This window comes from Moschus berezovskii, chromosome 9 (genome assembly GCF_049115385.1).
Source record: "Moschus berezovskii isolate FMDL1 chromosome 9, NW_MosBer_1.0, whole genome shotgun sequence".
NCBI classification, from domain to species: domain Eukaryota; kingdom Metazoa; phylum Chordata; class Mammalia; order Artiodactyla; family Moschidae; genus Moschus; species Moschus berezovskii.
In genome coordinates this window covers 88,736,961-88,753,963 of record NC_142468.1, presented here as the reverse complement: position 1 = coordinate 88,753,963, position 17,003 = coordinate 88,736,961, and the positions used below count along the sequence as shown (strand labels likewise).

Genomic DNA, 17,003 nt, shown 5'->3' with positions numbered 1-17,003 from the left:
CACCCCCGGCAGTCTCTCTGTGTGATTGGCACAGGGGAAACTGAGTCCCAGAGAGGTTATTGCAGTTTCCCAGGGTTGCACAGCAGTCCAGACTAGGGACTCCCACCAAGAGCTGGGGTCAATTCCTGCTTCTCCAGTCTTTGGGCAAAATCCTCCTCTAGGGCCCTTTTTGCCTCCTCTGAAAAATGAGTAACCTTCTGCCCTTCCAGGCTCTTGACTAGAAGTACATCCCTTCTGTGTGACCTGCCAAAGCCCTCCATTCTTTCTCTCCTGAGCTTTTCTTCAGTGACAGAGACTGAGGTTTTAGCTCAGGAATGTTAATAATCCCTCACTTGCATAAACAGTACAGTCTTAAAAATCACTTTTCACAGAAAGCACTTCAATTTTCCCTACATCCTATGTTACAGATGATGGAACTGAGGCCCAGAGGGGCTTGCCCCTGGAGCTGGCCAGTGGCAGAACTGGAGTTCAAACCTGTTCCTGAGACAGACTATGTCTGGTGCATCTTCCTTGCTCCCTTGACCAGCCTCAGGGAGCAGATGAATCAGATGCCCACAAAACCTGTTGTGGGGCCTGACGTACTCATTTCAATGGGGCAGGGGGTGTCTCCTGGAGACCAGGCCACTCTTAAGGAATGGGCTGGACCTTCAGATCCACAGCAAACCAGGAGGCACTTCTGTCCACCCATGCAGCCTGGTGGGCATCAGAGCTTGGGAGTAATCCCCTCAGTTTCCCCATCTATAAAGTAGATACCCATGTCTTAGTGAAGGTGTGAGGACCCCCTGGTGCCAAGTTGCCTCCCTCTACTGGCCCCAAGGAGGGTTCTGCCAGGCTCTGGGGAAAAGACTAGGAGCTAGCCCTGAGTCACTGAGGCAGGCTGGGATCCCCATGCCCCCATTTCCCAGCTTCAGTACAGCTCACATCAAAGCCAAGCCACTCACCCTGCCCGCCAACCCAAACCTGGCTGGCCAGAGCAGCAGCAGCCAAGAAAAAGGCCGGGCCTGACAGGAGCTATTTGCTCTCCGGCACTCCGTGATTGTGGTATAGTGACTGCGGTGGCCGGCAGAGTCAAAGGGGACACTGTTCTCTGAAGCCAGGACTCCCCCAGAGTGGGAGGAGGTGGCTGCCCACAGCCTGAACTCAGGCTGGCTCCAGGCCTGGCACAGGCCTCCACGCTTCACACGTGTGACCTCATTTAATCCTTACAACAACCCTGCCAAAGTGGCTTGACTGTCTGCACTGATGAAAAAGCAAACCGAAGTGCAGGGAGATGAAATGACTCATCTAAGTTCCTACAATAGTGAGGGGCAAACAAGGTCCATCTGACTCCACTATGGGTAGCAAATGACTCATCACCAAGATCCGGCCATTATCTATTTCATGGTAAACCCCCATGGGGGCTGTTGGATTGACTTGAGCACCTACAATGTGCCAGGCCAACAGCTTTTAGAGTGTCATTTGACCTAAAACTGAATAACTCAGAGAAGGAGGCATCACTAGCCCCATTGTACAGATGAGGAAACTGAGGCTCACTCAAGATCCATTTTAAACACCCATAGGCCCTTTAGTAGTTCAGTGGAGTCCCTTTACCCCCTTCTTCTGTGTTAGAAAGAGAGCAAAAGCTGGCAATTCACTAGTGGTCCAGTGGTTAGGACTCTATAGTTTCACTGCCAAGGGCCAGGGTTCAATCCCTAGTCGGGGAACTAAGATCCCACAGGTCAAATGGCATGACAGAAAAAAAACAAACAGCAAAAGAGAAGGGTATGGGGTGATTTGGGGTGAGGAATTAAGAGGTACAAACTATTATGTATAAAATAAGCAACAGGATATATTGTAAAGCTTGGGGAATATAACCAACATTTTATAATAACTCAATGGACTATAACCTTTAGAAATTATAAATCACTTTATTTTACACCTGTAACTTACATAAGTCACTGCGGATGGTGACTGTAGCCATGAAATTAGAAGATGATTACTTCTTGGCAGGAAAGCTATGACAAACCTAGACAGTGTGTTAAAAAGCAAAGACATCATTTTGTCAACAAAGGTCCTTATAGTAAAGGCTATGGTCTTTCCAGTAGTCATGCACTGTTGTGAGAGCTGGACCATGAAGAAGGCAGAGTACCTAAGAACTGATGCTTTTGAACTGTGATGCTGGAGGACTCTTGAGAGTCTCTTGGATCACAAGATCAAACCAGTCAACCTTAAAGGAAATCAACCTTAAATCCTCACTGGAAGGACTGATGCTGAAGCTAAAGCTCCAATACTTTGGCCACCTGACGCGAAGAGCCGACTCATTGGAAAAGAACCTGATGCTGAGAATGATTGAGGGCAGCAGAAGGTGGTGACAGAGGTTGAGATGGTTGGGTGGCATCACCAATGCAATGGACATGAACTCAGGTAAACGCCAGGAGACGGTGAGGGACAGGGAAGCCTGGCGTGCTGCAGCCCATGGGGTCACAAAGAGTCAGACACGACTTGGTGACTGAACAGCTAATTATATAATATTGTACATCAACAATACTTCAAAAAGAAAATGAATGAGAAAGAAAAGAAAGGGAGCAAGAGCACCCAAAGGCATTATCCTCTCGACTCCCAAATAATGGCCTATGTGTGCTGCCCACAGAGCAAAGCATGGTTGCATCAGGGCTCCTGATCCTTTCTGGGGTTTAAGATGACCTACTCCTGTCCTGTCCTTTCTCCTTGGCAAGATAAGAAGTGTATAGTTCAATGAATTATCGAAATGCAAATACAATAATATAACCTCCAAAACCCTGCTTTTGAAAATAAGTATATTCACATAAGCAGTGCAGAAGCACTTGGGGAAGCCAGACAAAGGGCATCAGTATGAGACTCTGCATTGCCAAGCAGCTTCCTGGGAACACTGGTGCTGCCCGCCTCCTAGTGCAAGTGTGGATCCAAACCCACAGCATCGGCATCAGCTGGAGCTCAGTGGAAGTGCAGAATCTCAGGGAAACCCCAGGCATATGGAGCATTGGTCAGCTGGGAATATTAAAAGCTATCAAAATCCCACCTCCAGGAGTTCCAATTTAATTTTCCTTGGGCAGGGTGGGGCTGGGCATCCATGTTTTTGACTGCTCCTCAGGTGCCACTGAGGCACAGTGAAGGTTGGAGCTCTACAAGTGAAGGCCATGGAGTCCTCAGTGCTGGAAAGGACCTTACTCATTACCCTGTTCTACTGCTGCTTTTTATGGAGGACTAAAAATAGATCCTAAATGGGACAGCAACCTGTCTGAGGTCAAACCGTGTATGAACAGATCACCAAATATTAAACCAGGAAGTGATTTTTTTTTTTTTTTTGCCATGCCAGGGATTGAACCTGGGCCCTCGGCAGTTAAAGCACAGAGTCCTAACCACTGGACCACCAGGAAATTCCCAACAGGAAGTGATCTTGGGGTCCAACTGATTCAACCCTCCTTGTTTTGCATCTAGAAAAACTGAGGCTGAGGGAGGACAGGACAGCCGGGAGGAGCACAAAGGTCTAGGCTGGCTCTTCAGCACAGCAAGCTGTCTCTTGGGCACCTTTCAGTTCAGTTGCTCAGTCATGTCCGACTCTCCGCGACCCCATGAATCACAGCACGCCAGGCCTCCCTGTCCATCACCAACCCCCGGAGTTCACTCAAACTTATGTCCACAGAGTTGGTGATGCCATCCAGCCATCTCATTCTCTGTCCTTCCCATCTCCTCCCACCCCCAATCCCTCCCAGCCTCAGACTCTTTTCCAGTGAGTCAACTCGTCGCATGAGGTGGCCAAAGTATTGGAGTTTCAGCTTCAGCATCAGTCCTTCCAATGAACACCCAGGATTGATCTCCTTTAGAATGGACTGGTTGGATCTCCTCGCAGTCCAAGGGACTCTCAAGAGTCTTCTCCAGCACCACAGTTTAAAAGAATCAATTCTTCGGCGATCAGCTTTCTTCACAGTCCAACTCTCACATCCATACATGACCACGGGAAAAACCATATCAGACCTAGCAGAGGACAAACCCTCACTTTTCAGTTGCAAATGGGAAAACCCTTTCTCCTGTCAATCTCAAAATGCGGATTCAGGATCTTCTCAGACACTGGGATTATAGTAATAAAAATGCAGCTTGGCAAGACACCAGGACTCCATGAAAGTGGTACTGATACGTGTTACTATATAGATGTTGGACCTAAACCAATAAAACATAAACAAATTAAGGAAAATATTTCCCAGTAATTATAACATGTCAAAGTTTCTTTTGATGGTATCCTTCATATGTAAAGTATTTTTACAATCAATAAGAAACAGACAGCTTAAAAGTGGGCAATGGATATCAGGAAAAGTATAAAAGGCCCCAAAATATTAGAGGAGACGTCCAAATTCACTCACAGTTGAAAAAAAGCAAATTTTAAACACTGGGATACAACTCTCAACAATCAGATAAATAAAGATTGGAAAGAGGTCCTGCCCATATTGTGGGGAAACAAGCAATTACTCACACATTACATTTGTGGACATGTAAAGGTACAAAAATTTCACTTTGTATATTCTTTACTCAGTAAATTCCACTTCTAGAAAGGTATCTTGAAGATAAATTCATACACCTGCACAAAGATTAGGCACAAAGTGTCATATCAGCACTGTTTGCAATAATGGAAAACTGGAAAGGGCCCAAATGTCCATTAATGTGATCGTGCAAACAATGACAAAGTCTCACATGCTCCTGCTTGGAAGGGTCTACGTGTTGCAGAACAGTACACAGATTATGATTTTATTTGTACAAAAAAATTCTACAAATGTTCATGTGCATAGTTGACATATGCACAGAAATGTCTGGAATGATACTCTCAGCTGCTAGTGTTAGACAGTAAGAGGGAAGAGGACAGACTTCACTTAAAAAAAAAATCTCCTATAATTCTGCGATGTTCACCCAAAAGCACCTACTACTTTGGTTATAAGTAATTTTCAATGCAATTGGGTTGCGCTTTCTATGAATTCAGGGGTTGCTAGAGGCAGTGCAGCTCTGGGGCTTGGGGGAACAACACATTAGAACTTCTCACAAAGACACAAGGAATCTCATTTTAATAGTCCACTGGCCACCAGTACAACAAAATATGTGCTCTGTTGTTGATAAAATTCATTGTTTAAATTAGACAATAAAACAGTAATTATATTCCTAGATATGTCTGTTTTTTTAGGGTTTTTTGCCACACTCACATATGTGACACGTGGCATCTTAGTTTCCTGGCCAGGGGATCAAACCCAGTCCCCTTGCAGTGGAAGGGCTGAGTCTTATCCATTGAATCACCAGGGAAGTCTGCCTAGATATGTCTTTGTATCAGACTATAGCTAAAAGTAACCATTAGCTCACTCCCAGAAGAAATTCAGGGGAGAAGACAAAGGGGAAGCAGCAGCAGATTTAATGTTTAATGGCTTATGATAGCACAGAGCTACATAAAAGCTCCATGGTGTCTACCCCGTGTCTTCCCAGGGTCCAGGGGCTGTGAAGAGCTCAAGGGGTGGAGGAGGGTCTCAGCCAGAGACAGATCCAGAGCTTCGAGCAGGGCAGCAGGGAGTCTTGACTTATATCCACAAACTGAGAAAGGAGTGCCTGTAGCTCCTCCTTTTGCTGAGCAGGGGAAGCATCCTGCAGCAGGAAGGGCTGGGGACAGGAGCCGGAACACTTGCTCCTGTGGGTGGCAGCAGAAAGTTGCCCATGGCCCCCAGCTGCCGAGCCCTAGATCTGATTTCACCATAGGATGAGTACTCTCATGTCACAACCCCAGGGCAGAGCAGCCCCTGGAGGTCCCTCTGCCCTCTATCAAACCCTGCCTTCAAGACACAGCAGGTTATGCTTTCCACCAATGCATAGGGCTTCAGAGCCAGATGGAGACTGGAGACCCCCGGGCCAATCCCTTCATTCTACAGGGAGGAAAACAGGTCCATAGAGGAGAAGGGGTTTGCCCAGGGTCACACAGAAAGTGGGTGGCAGAGCTGAAACTGAGCCTTTGAGTGAGAAAATGTTACATACAGCCTCTCCCCACACTTTTCTGGATCATGCCTGGCTGCCCCCTCCCCATGGCCCCATCTGTCACTCAACAAATACTTACTGAATACTTGCCATTTGCCAGATAATGTTCGAGACCCTGAGGAGACAGCAGTGGACAAAACAAACCAAACTCCTACTCAGGTGGAGCTGACATTCTTGTTTAATTCCAATACCTACCTGTTACATTTGAGGAGCAGACGCATGCTGTCCTGCTGCAACCCAGAAGGCCTAGTTAGGAAAAACGGTTCTGCCCATATCCATGCTGTGCAGGCCAGAGGGCCTTTTCTCTGGAAGAAAAGAAGCATCAGTTGAGAATGGCCCAAAAGTTTCCCCAGTGCCAGCCCTGCAGGGGTAATAGCCCCCACCCCATGAGAATACTCTCCTTTGATTCTCAGAATCACCTCACCAAGCAGATACTCATATCCCCATTCCACAAGTGAGGAAACTGAGGCCAAAGAAGGTGAAGGTGCTGGGCAAGTAAGCGTCTGGACTGGGCTTTCTCCTTCCTCCAGGTTAGGGTCTGGACACCCCATGGGCAGGGGCAGGCTGGGCAAAGCAACAGGAACAGGGTGCGTCTTATGCAAGCTTCCACTTCTGGGGAAGAGAGTGGGGGGTTCCACTGGCTTTTTCTCAGGGTGCTCAGAGAAATTCACATTGCCTGTCCTGTCTAGAGGATGCCACAGGGACCAGCCCAGGTCCAGGAGTTAGCACCCTGTCCTGGGACTCTGGTGCCCAGAGTTTCTAACTATGAGGGGTTACCAGCCTTTTTTGTGATACTTAATGGAAACCTTGAACCCTCTGCTGCTTCTGCTGCTAAGTCACTTCAGTCGTGTCCGACTCTGTGTGACCCCATAGACGGAAGCCCACCAGGCTCCCCCGTCCCTGGGATTCTCCAGGCAAGAACACTGGAGTGGGTTGCCATTTCCATCTCCAATGTGTGAAAGTGAAAAGTGGAAGTGAACTCGCTCAGTCGTGTCCGACCCTTAGCAACCCCACGGACTGCAGCCGACCAGGCTCCTCCATCCATGGGATTTTCTAGGCAAGAGTACCCTCTAAGAAAGTATATATATATATATATATATCCCCTACATATGAACCCTCAAGTTGCAAACATTCAAAGATGCAAACGTGTATGCCATCCCCCGTGTGTCAGCTGTTGTATGGTACTACTGTATTTTTCAAGGTACTGTACTGTCATATTAAAACTTTTATCTTTAATGTTTGTTTTTTATGTACATATTATTTGTGTAAAAAGTATTATAACCCTATTACAATACTGTACAATAATGCATATCCAATTGTGCTAGTTGGATACTTAGGCTAATTTTGCTGGACTTACATATTGGACTTGTGAACACGCTCTTAGAATAGAACTTGCTCTGTGCAGGGGACTTACTGTATTCTACTTATCCCCTCATATCATTTTGCACACAGATTCCTTAGGCCCATCCTTCACCACGCCTGGCAGTGGTAGACCCTCCTGAGGAGCCTCCCTTAATGAGGTGAGGAGTCACACTTTGGAGCTGAATTCAGTGGCCCCCAAGGATTCTCCCACTCCTTAGGAAAAGCACTACTTGAGGGGCCTGCAGACCAGCCCGGGCGGTGCATGAGTGCCCCCTGGGGGCAATTCATCCAAGCGTCCCAGGAAATACTGAGCCATCGCATCCCCTGGCATTTAATTAAGATTTAGTGGAGAAGAGCTGTTGTTTAAAAACCTGTTTTTAAATTCAAATTGTCAAAGATGGGAATTACAATGCTCTAAAATGACTGTCACTCTGCTCTAAATTTTAGGAGAAAACCTTTCAAGCTATTTCAGTTTCCTGACAAGAGGATCTTATTGGCCCTGATTTCAGGGGAGTGACCATGTAATAGCATAGACCCCTTTCTGCCAGGTTTTCTCGGCTATAAAATGGCCATCCTTGAGTTCAATCCCTGGGCTGGGAGGATTCCACATGCCACGGGGCAACTAGGCCCGCGCATCTAGAGCCTGTGCCCCACAACAAGAGAAGCCCCCGGAATGAGAATTCACACACCGAAACAAACAGGAGCCCCCACTCACCGCAATTAGAGACAGTCTGCACCAGCAGCGAAGACCCAGCCCAGGCGAAAAACAGACGTTCGGAACACTGCTTCCTTCCCTACGGACCGCTGTTCGGGTTAAGTACACCGGCAGCGCTCAGAACAGAGTCCAGAAGAGAGTCTGTTTCACCCAACAGATGAAATCCTCCCTTACTATTACTACTGTCATTGCTATTATTATTGAAAGTCTTAAGTGTTAAAGTCTGAGAACCTCTGCAGTGCCTAGCAACCACACTAAACACAATGACGCGGATTCACGCCCCACACCCATCAGGAACCCAGGCTCCACACATACCCTCAAGTCCCCCAGCCGCTCCCCAGCTCCCCAACTCTGTGGGGCGCCAGGGCCCACACCATGTCTCCAGCAGGTCAGAGGTGCCACAGCTGATCACTACCCCCTCCATGTTTGTGGGGTCCCACCAAGTCTGGGGGGCCAAGTGCTGCTAGCTCAGGAAGCTGAGGGGTGCTGGGTAAGAGGGGCTGGAGGGGGAGCTCCTCCACAGGAAGAGCACTCAGTAACACGAGGGGCCCTGAGAAGGGGCAAGACACCCTGGTGAGGAGCCGGGAGACCAGGCATCTCACACCTGCTGGGTGCTCATCACTAGTCGTCTTACCTCAGACAATCCACACTCCGTCTCTGGGCCTCAGTTTGCTTCAGGCAGTGAGGTGGGCTGGACTCATGGGTTGAGTCAGAAAGGATGGGCCCTGTTGATCCATAAGCCCCTAGGACCACCTTCCATGGAGGCCAGGCTTGGCAGCCTCCAAGCAAGGGGGCAGGAGGTACCAAAAACAAGCTTTACTCTGTTACTCAGGGTGGGGAGGACTGGAGCTGGACTCACCCAGAGGTCTTATCCCCCCAGATCAACTCCCAAGGCCTGTCAGCCTGGCATCGTGTCCCAAGCACATAGCACAGAAATGAAGGGCCTTTTCACCCTGTCCCTCTTACCCCAAACCTCCTGCCAGTAATACCAGGCTGAGGGAAAGGAAGGGAGGGAGAGGAAAGGAGTGAGGGCGGAGGGAAAAAGGGTGACAGCTCATCTCACTTTACCCAGGACTGTCCCCGTTTTAGAACCGAGAGTCCTTCATCCCAGTGACCACCCCCTCCAGTCTCTGCAAACCAGGACTGCCCTTCTTCCCTGGCTTGATCAGGACTTCCAGAGCAGAGCTGGGCCACCAACCCCCAGGGTCCAGGAGATGCAGCTGACTAGTGACATCAGAGCAGTGTGTCACCGGTTCCATAAGAAAGAGAATAAAGGCCATGCCGATCCTCAAGGACCCTCAGAACATGCTGCCTTACCCTGTCAGCAGAGCAGTCCATGCTGGTGGTCAGTTCCCAGGAGTCCAGAGGACAACCTCCCTCACTGCCCACCCAGGCCCTGGCCCCAGGACCACAAAGAAGACAAACAATGGAAACAAATGGTGAGATCCAAGATGTCCTGGGAAGCTGCTAAGCACCCAGGCACTAAGGGGAACCCCTCCAGCAAGGGGATTTCTAGGGAAGCATGTCAGACAGACAGAGCTGTGGGCACCTCACAGAAGTTTCCGGGCCCAAGCAAACTCTCAGAATCAGCAGAATGTTTCTCCAGCCCCAACAGAAGCACTAAAGTCAGGAGATTGCTGCTTGATGGAAGTGAGACCACCCCTTGGGGAAAAACGGAAGAACTCAAACCACCTGAGAACCAATTTTTACCATTCCCCTCCCCTATATCCACTCCCCCCAGATGGCTTCCAGTGGAGAGTAAGCAGAATCAGAGAAAAACCCATTTCTATCTCTTGTTCACTGAATTGCTAGCCTGAGACTTACTCCAGCCACATTGCCCAACTCACACCCTGAAATCCTCCCTTCCAGTCCCCAAACTCCATCAAACAAAGCTCCGAAGGAAGGATAGAAAAACTGAGAAGGTACATTTGCATCACTGTCCAGGGATTGGAATACCCACTCGGGCAGTGATCAGCCAAGAGCCTGTGTCAGGCTCAGCAAGCTTCTGAGTTGCAAACGCGCTAATTCCCACAGACCGACCCTCATCCAAACCCATTTCCTCCTTCCACCAGGCCCTCGCACCTGAGCAGGCTGCACCCTGAGCAGCTGGCCACCCAGGTGCCCTCTTGCTCTATGGTCTTTCTGTATCCCCACAGGGCTCATGAAACAGTGACCTCTGATAGAACACAATCCCGGCTTTCAGGGGGGCCCACTCAGCCCTGATTAAATCCTGCTGAAAGCGCGGGCTGGCCCTGGCCAGGCCCCGCACCCCACACACACCTGTCAGGAATGAATGACCCTTTATACCAGACCTTCCCTGGAGACCCCAGCTGTCGACCCTGCACCCCAGACAGCGCCCAGTGCCACCCTCAGTCTCAGAGCCCCCCTTCATACACTCACACACACTTTGAGTGTCTCTGAGTGGAAGGGGCTGGTGTTTGAAGCTGCAGAGAGGTAGGTGGGGCTGCCCACCCAGTCATAAGACAGGGACAGGCAGGGATGTACTCAGGTGAGGTCAGGCCTCCAGGTGGAGGGAACCTAACATCTGCCAGGACTTCTCGAGGGATGTCCTCCAGAGCCAACCAGAGCCTGGGTATTCAAGGAGAAACAGGCTTCTTCTTCCCTTTTTTAACTTTTAATTTTATATTGGAATATAGCCAATTAACAACACCTGTTTCAGGTGGACAGCAAGGGGACTCAGCCATACATATACATGTATCCACTCTCCTCCAAACTCCTCTCCCATCCAGCATGGCACATAACACTGAGCAGAGTTCCCTGTGCTGTACAGTAGGGCTTTGCTGGTTATCCATTTTAGATAGAGCAGTGTGTACATGTTGACCTCAGAAACAAGCTTTTTCAGTGGGGCACTCACCTTCACTCTGGAGCCAGGACAGGGAGGGGACATGAGAGAGAAAAGAATGGAAAGAGGTGCTGACAGGAGCAGGAAAGAGCTCAGACACTCTTCTAGAACCATTCCCTGCTGCCCATCACAGGGAGTTGCTGCCCTCAGCTGAGACTCCACAGGGAGGCAGAGCTTGGTTCAAAGCTGGGTTCTGCCAAGAGCCCACAGCCCTGTTCTCCGGGCTCATGAATGGCCCACTGAAACCCCCTCCCCTAGTGAAGCCACTTGGTTCTCTGCTGGGGCCCACGTCATAGCTTCTCCTTTTTGACCCTCTCACACAAAGTGCTGACCATCCCCCACTTGCTGGATGAGTCTTGGTTGTCCCTCCCAGGGCGCAGGACTCAGATGCACATGGAGCTTCCAACAAGCATGACTCCCCTTGTCAAAGGTGACACTTCCCTCTTCTCTGAGAAATCAATGTCCCAAAGAAGCAGCTCCATAAGTTTAACCTCCAATAGGGCCTTCTATTTGGAGAAGGAAATGGCAACCCACTCCAGTGTTCTTGCCTGGAGAATCCCAGAGACGGGGGAGCCTGTTGGGCTTCCGTCTACGGGGTCACACAGAGTCGGACACGACTGAAGTGACTTAGCAGCAGCAGCAGCAGCAGGGCCTTCTATTACCCTTACCTTGTAGTTACTTGTGCAGTTTTTTGGGTTAAGAGTCAGGAGTCAGGGTTAAGTTAGGCCTGAGCTGTCCAACATGGGGCCACCTGCCATGTGCGGCTATTGAGAATGTAAAATGTGACCAGTTCGAACTGAGAGGGGCTGTTAGTGTAAAATGCATATGAGATCCCAAAGATATGGTAGGGAAAAAATAATATAAAATATCTCATTAATGGGTTAAAGAAAATACATTTTCAAAGTTAATTCTACCTGCTTCATTTTACTTTTATAATTTGGCTATAAAGCAGTTAAAATGATACTTGTGGCTTAAACTATATATTTTTATTGGACAGGAGTTGGTTCAAGTATTCCCTCTCCTACTAGGCTGTGAAGGCTCTGAGGGTATCGAGGGCAGTTTGAGCGGGAATAAAGTTTGAGACAGATCACGGAAGGTCTTGAACTCCAGGCAGAGGGGCAGCACTGAGTCTGGGAAGCAGTTCTTGTAAGATCAGGTCCATACACTTGACACCCAGGAAAATGTGCTCCCAGACCAACCCTGGCCCTAAGAGGGAGAGAAGGAGGTGGTATCTGAAAGGAGAGTGTCATTCAGGTGGGACAAGAGGAACAGGACCTCCAGGTGGAGGGAGCTGCCTGAGCAGACTCAGGAGCAGCAGAGTCAGGCCTGTTTGGGAGGGGACCAGGAGAAGGTCAAGAGAGGAGAGGTAGAAAAAAGGGTTAAGAAAAGGAGACCAGTCAAAAACCAGAGAACAGTGAGAAAAGCAACTCTCTTCAAAAGAAGTTTCTTTAGAGGCAGGAGTCCTGCTCATTTGCGCCCCACTCCCCCACTCTGAGGTGGGTTTTTGGAGGAAACCTCCTGACCTTCTCCCTCCCAGAAGAAGGAAGGCCCCCGGTGACACTGCCGGCCGCCCCACAGCAGCCCGGTCTCCCCTGCCTCTCCCCAGATCCACAGCCCCTGACACCACCGAGCTGGCCCTGTCTGCACTGCCCTAGAGGCAGGCCTGGAACTAGTGGAGAATAGACAGAAGAGGGGCAGCCTTGGTGGCCAAACTTTGCCCCTGCTTCCTACCCCAAGACGGATTCCGAACTTGGCAGGGTCAGACCCCTGAAAAGGTGTGTTTTTCATTTAAAAAGCAGCTGGGTCTTCAAAAGGCTGGACTTGTCAGGGAACAGGACACAGGTCCTGTCTGTTCCACCTCTATTCTTGAGACAAGCATGCAGGCAGTGAGGGAGAGTTCTTAGCATCATGGCCACCGGCCTCCAGGAGGCAAGACTCACACCAAAGACGGCACGGGTGCCAAGGGGGCCTTTTTTGTTATCAGAGGATTCAGAGGAGTGGGGTCCAGGGAGTATCAGTGAACTACAACTTAAAGACTCACACCATCTGTTTGTACAGCCCATGAGGTAAGAATGGTTTCAGTTCAGTTCAGTTCAGTCGCTCAGTCATGTCCGACTCTTTGCGACCCCATGAATCACAGCCTGCCAGGCCTCCCTGTCTCTCACCAACTCCCAGAGTTCACTCAAACTCATAAGAATGGTTTACATTTTTAAATGGTTGGGGGAAAGAAATCAAAAGATGAATCATTTTATGATGTGAAAGTTCTATCCAATTCAAATGTCAGTGTCCCTAAATAAAGTTTTATTGGGGCATAGCCATGCTCATTCATTTATGGATTGTCTGTGGCTGCTTTTATGACAGAGTTAAGAAGTTAGGACGGATGCTGTGTGACCCACAAAGCCTAAAATATTATTTATGGAAAATATTTGCCAACCCAAAAGTTACTGATTTTTAAATATTTATCTATTTGTGTCCGATCTTAGTTGCAGCACACAGGCTTAGCTGCCCCAAGACATGTGGGATCTTTTCTCTTCAACCAGGGATAGAACCCACGTCCCCTGCATTAGAAGGCAGATTCTTAACTACTGGACCAATAGGGAAGCCTCAAAAGTTACTGGTTTTGCAGACCTGCTGTAAATCTGGGTCCCAGGTTTTGTTCAGACAGACCTAGGTTGGAATCTAGTCCACCATTTCCTAACTGGGTAGCTTTGGAGATAATATTACAGTCAACTTTGAAGGGTTGCGAATGTGAGATAATGCCTGTACATGCTTGAAAAATGTTAGCATTTATTCCTACTACAATTATTATATCTGATAAGTGGAAGAGTCTGGAAACCCACAGATCTCCATCACCAGCCCAGATGTTGAGCTCCATCAGATAAGCCAATACTTCACCTAACCAGAACTAGCCTCATGCTCTGCACCCCTAAACCTGCTCTTCCTCTTGAGCCTCCCATCTTGGCTGGTGATGTCAGGGAGATGTGGGGACAGGTGGCAAGTGCTGCTCACCATGTTTCCCAAACACCAGCAAGTCTGGGGTGGCAGCTCGCAAGTGTAAGCAGGTGAACCAGGCAGGACCGAGCAGCTGGACAGTGATATGTGAGCATTACCCTTGTGCCAGGCAACCCTGATGATCCTTAGGCGGCCAGTGGTGTTATCGCCACTTCACAGAAGAGGAAAAGAAGGCTCAGAGAAGCCAAGTAACTTGCCTAAAGTCCAATAGCCATGAAATGGCAGAGCTGGGATAGATATAATACATTTCACATAATTTGAAATTCCAAATGTATAAAAGAGTGCAATAAAAAGTCAGCCTCCTAGCCCTGGCTCCCAGCCACCTAGTTCTCTGTCCTGGAAGCATCTGGCCTCCTGTGCGCATATTCATTCAAAGATCTTCTGTGCATATTCAAGCAAATATGAAAAAATACATATACACACATTTAGATAGACACAGGTAGCTATCCTTCCCTCTCTGTTTTTGTTCTTTACCCAAATGGTAGTCAACTATATACATTGATCTGAGTCTAGTTTTTATCACTTACAATATAGGTTATAGATCTTACCATATTAATACATAAGAGAGTAAATTCATTCTTTCCCACATAGTATTCCATTGCATAAATATATCATGATTTATTTACCCAAGCCTATATTGATGGACATTTGAGTCCATCAAATTGGGTCCATTCCAATCTTTTACCATTACAAAAATAATACTGCAGGACTTCACTGTGATACAGTGGTTGGGAGTCCGCCTACCAGTTCAGGGGACATGGGTTTGATCCCTGGTCTGGAAGAATCCCACATGCCTCATAGCAACTAGGCCTGTGTGCTACAACTACCGAAGCCAGTGCTCCTAGAGCCCATGCTCCGCAACAGGAGAAGCCACTGCAATGAGACGCCTGCACACAACGAAGAGCAGCCCCACTCACCACAGTCAGGAGAGCCCGCATGCAGCCATATTTTAAAATTATTTTAAAAATAATAATGCTGCCATGAATAGCTGCATATATTTGTTGCTTCACACATGTGCAAGTATATCTGTAGGATAAGTCCCTACAAGTAGAATTGCTGTGTCTGTAGTTTTGAAAGATAGTGCCAAACAGTCAGTGATAGAGATTGATCCATTTACTGTTCAACCTGTAACACTTGATCACAGAGTCAGGATTTGAACTCAAGACCATCCAGCTCCAGTGTCAGGGCTTGTTCCGCTGCACCATGACCATCACTGCCACCTTAGAAAGTTCTTCCTAATAACTTAGGCTGCCTCCGAGCCGGGCCCTCCTGCTTACTCACCTGGAAGGCCTGCCTCCTCCTCTAGGAGAGCTCAATCCTGCCTCACCTTCCCGCGCGCAAAGGTGAATTCTGTTTTGCCTAAAAGCCTGTCTATTCATTGTTGGTTCTACCTTGTTTCCAAGCACTAGCTCGGAAGCATCGGTTTCCAAGTTAACAGCTCTCTCCTTGTTTCCTGGGGGCTACTCTTTCCCAGTCTGCCTTGTAGCCAGGTGGGACCACAGGACCAAGATCTGGCTTCACAGGTGTAGGCACTTGTGATGGGACTGGCTTTCATCTGCCCTTCACAGGGAAGGGTACATCTTCTACCCTTCCCACTGCTGAGACATGATGAACAGTCAACTTCAGCTTCGAGATGGAGGCTGGGCCTTGAGAACGGTAGAACCACAAACTAAAAGGAGCCTCAGGTGGCCTCTGCAAAGAGCAGGGCACCTGCAGGGACACTAGAAACAGAAGCCCTAACAGCACTGCTTACCCTGCCCCAATACCTGAGAGCCAGCCATCCAGTGAGTGGGAATATGGCAGGAAGTGAGACCCAGTGTCTTTGAGTTTAAAAGTTTCTTGGGAGTTGACTTGGAGCTCAGCTACTGAAATGTCATTCTCCTGGGTTCCTACAACTACACACACACAATCCACCCCCCTACCCCCCAATCCCACCCCAACCACACACAGACACACATGTGCTCACTCCTGGCAGCTCTCTGCTAGGAAAAAATGCAGCCTTTTCCCTTCCATCCATAATCATGCACTTTTCAGACAGGCTGCATTCCTCCTCCCTGAAGTCAGCAGCGTCTTGCTCTAGCCGGTCACAGAGAACCTATGCATACTCAATGATCCATTCTGCTGGGTCAGTTCTCTACTATCTAGGCTGAAGGAAAAGCAGCAGAGAAATGGTTCTCCAAAAGATGATCAGCACACACACACAAAGTACGCGTGTATTAATACATATTTCCCCTTTATCTATAACCACAAATATTCATTATGGACTGAGTGTTTAGCTGGGTCTTACAGGGCCCACAAACAGGAAGAAGCAGCAGCCCCTGCTCTCATGACAGGAGGCCAGTATTGGTGACATCATGTCATTCAGAGCTCAGATCTGTGTGTTACCCATCCATGTTTCACAAGCCAAGATCCCCACCTGCCAAGGCCACCTGTCCAATCCCTCGGCAAGTTCTCCTGTGTCTTAGGTTCCCAAAGCTATTTCATATGATCTCACAGGAAAGAAACGCTAATAAGCATCAGTTTTATACCCTTTCTTTTCTTTCCTACTGTAGCTTTATAATAAGTTTTGAGAACAGGTAGTACAAATCTTCCAACTTTGTCCTTTTTCAAAACTGTTTTTGCTTTTCTAGTTCTTTTTTTCTGTATAAATTTTAGAATCAACATCTTCATTTCTATGGAAAATGTCCTGCTGGATTGTAGTTTTCAGCCTATATGTCTGGCAACTAGTATTTCATGCTTTTTGGTGCTGTTGTAGAGAGTGCTTTTTAAAAATTTACTTAAATTTCCAAATGTTATTGCTAGTATACCATATTAGGATAATTTTTTTTTTTGTACAGTGATCCTATATCCTGTGATCTTACATATTAATACTAGTAGTTTTTCTGTAGATTTGGTGGGAATTTTCTATAGAGACAATCTTATCATATGTGAATATTGCTATTTTCCCCTTTCCAATCCAACGGCCAGTAGTCATTTATCGATGTGAGAGTTGGACTATTAAGAAAGCTGATTGCCGAAGAATTGATGCTTTTG

At 48.0% G+C, this 17,003-nt stretch overlaps 1 long non-coding RNA gene across 4 annotated transcripts in view; it reads right to left on the bottom strand.

Annotated features, from left to right (window-relative positions):
- The window catches only part of LOC148776609 (uncharacterized), a 46,860-nt gene that overhangs the window by 5,703 nt on the left and 24,154 nt on the right, over positions 1-17,003 (bottom strand). For 2 of the 4 annotated variants that reach the window (XR_016038365.1, XR_016038368.1), the window contains one exon: positions 5,464-6,323. This is a non-coding gene — a long non-coding RNA (uncharacterized LOC148776609). Of the gene's footprint in view, positions 1-5,463; positions 6,324-17,003 lie in introns of those variants that run through there. The other 2 variants (XR_016038366.1, XR_016038367.1) reach the window with 2 other exon arrangements.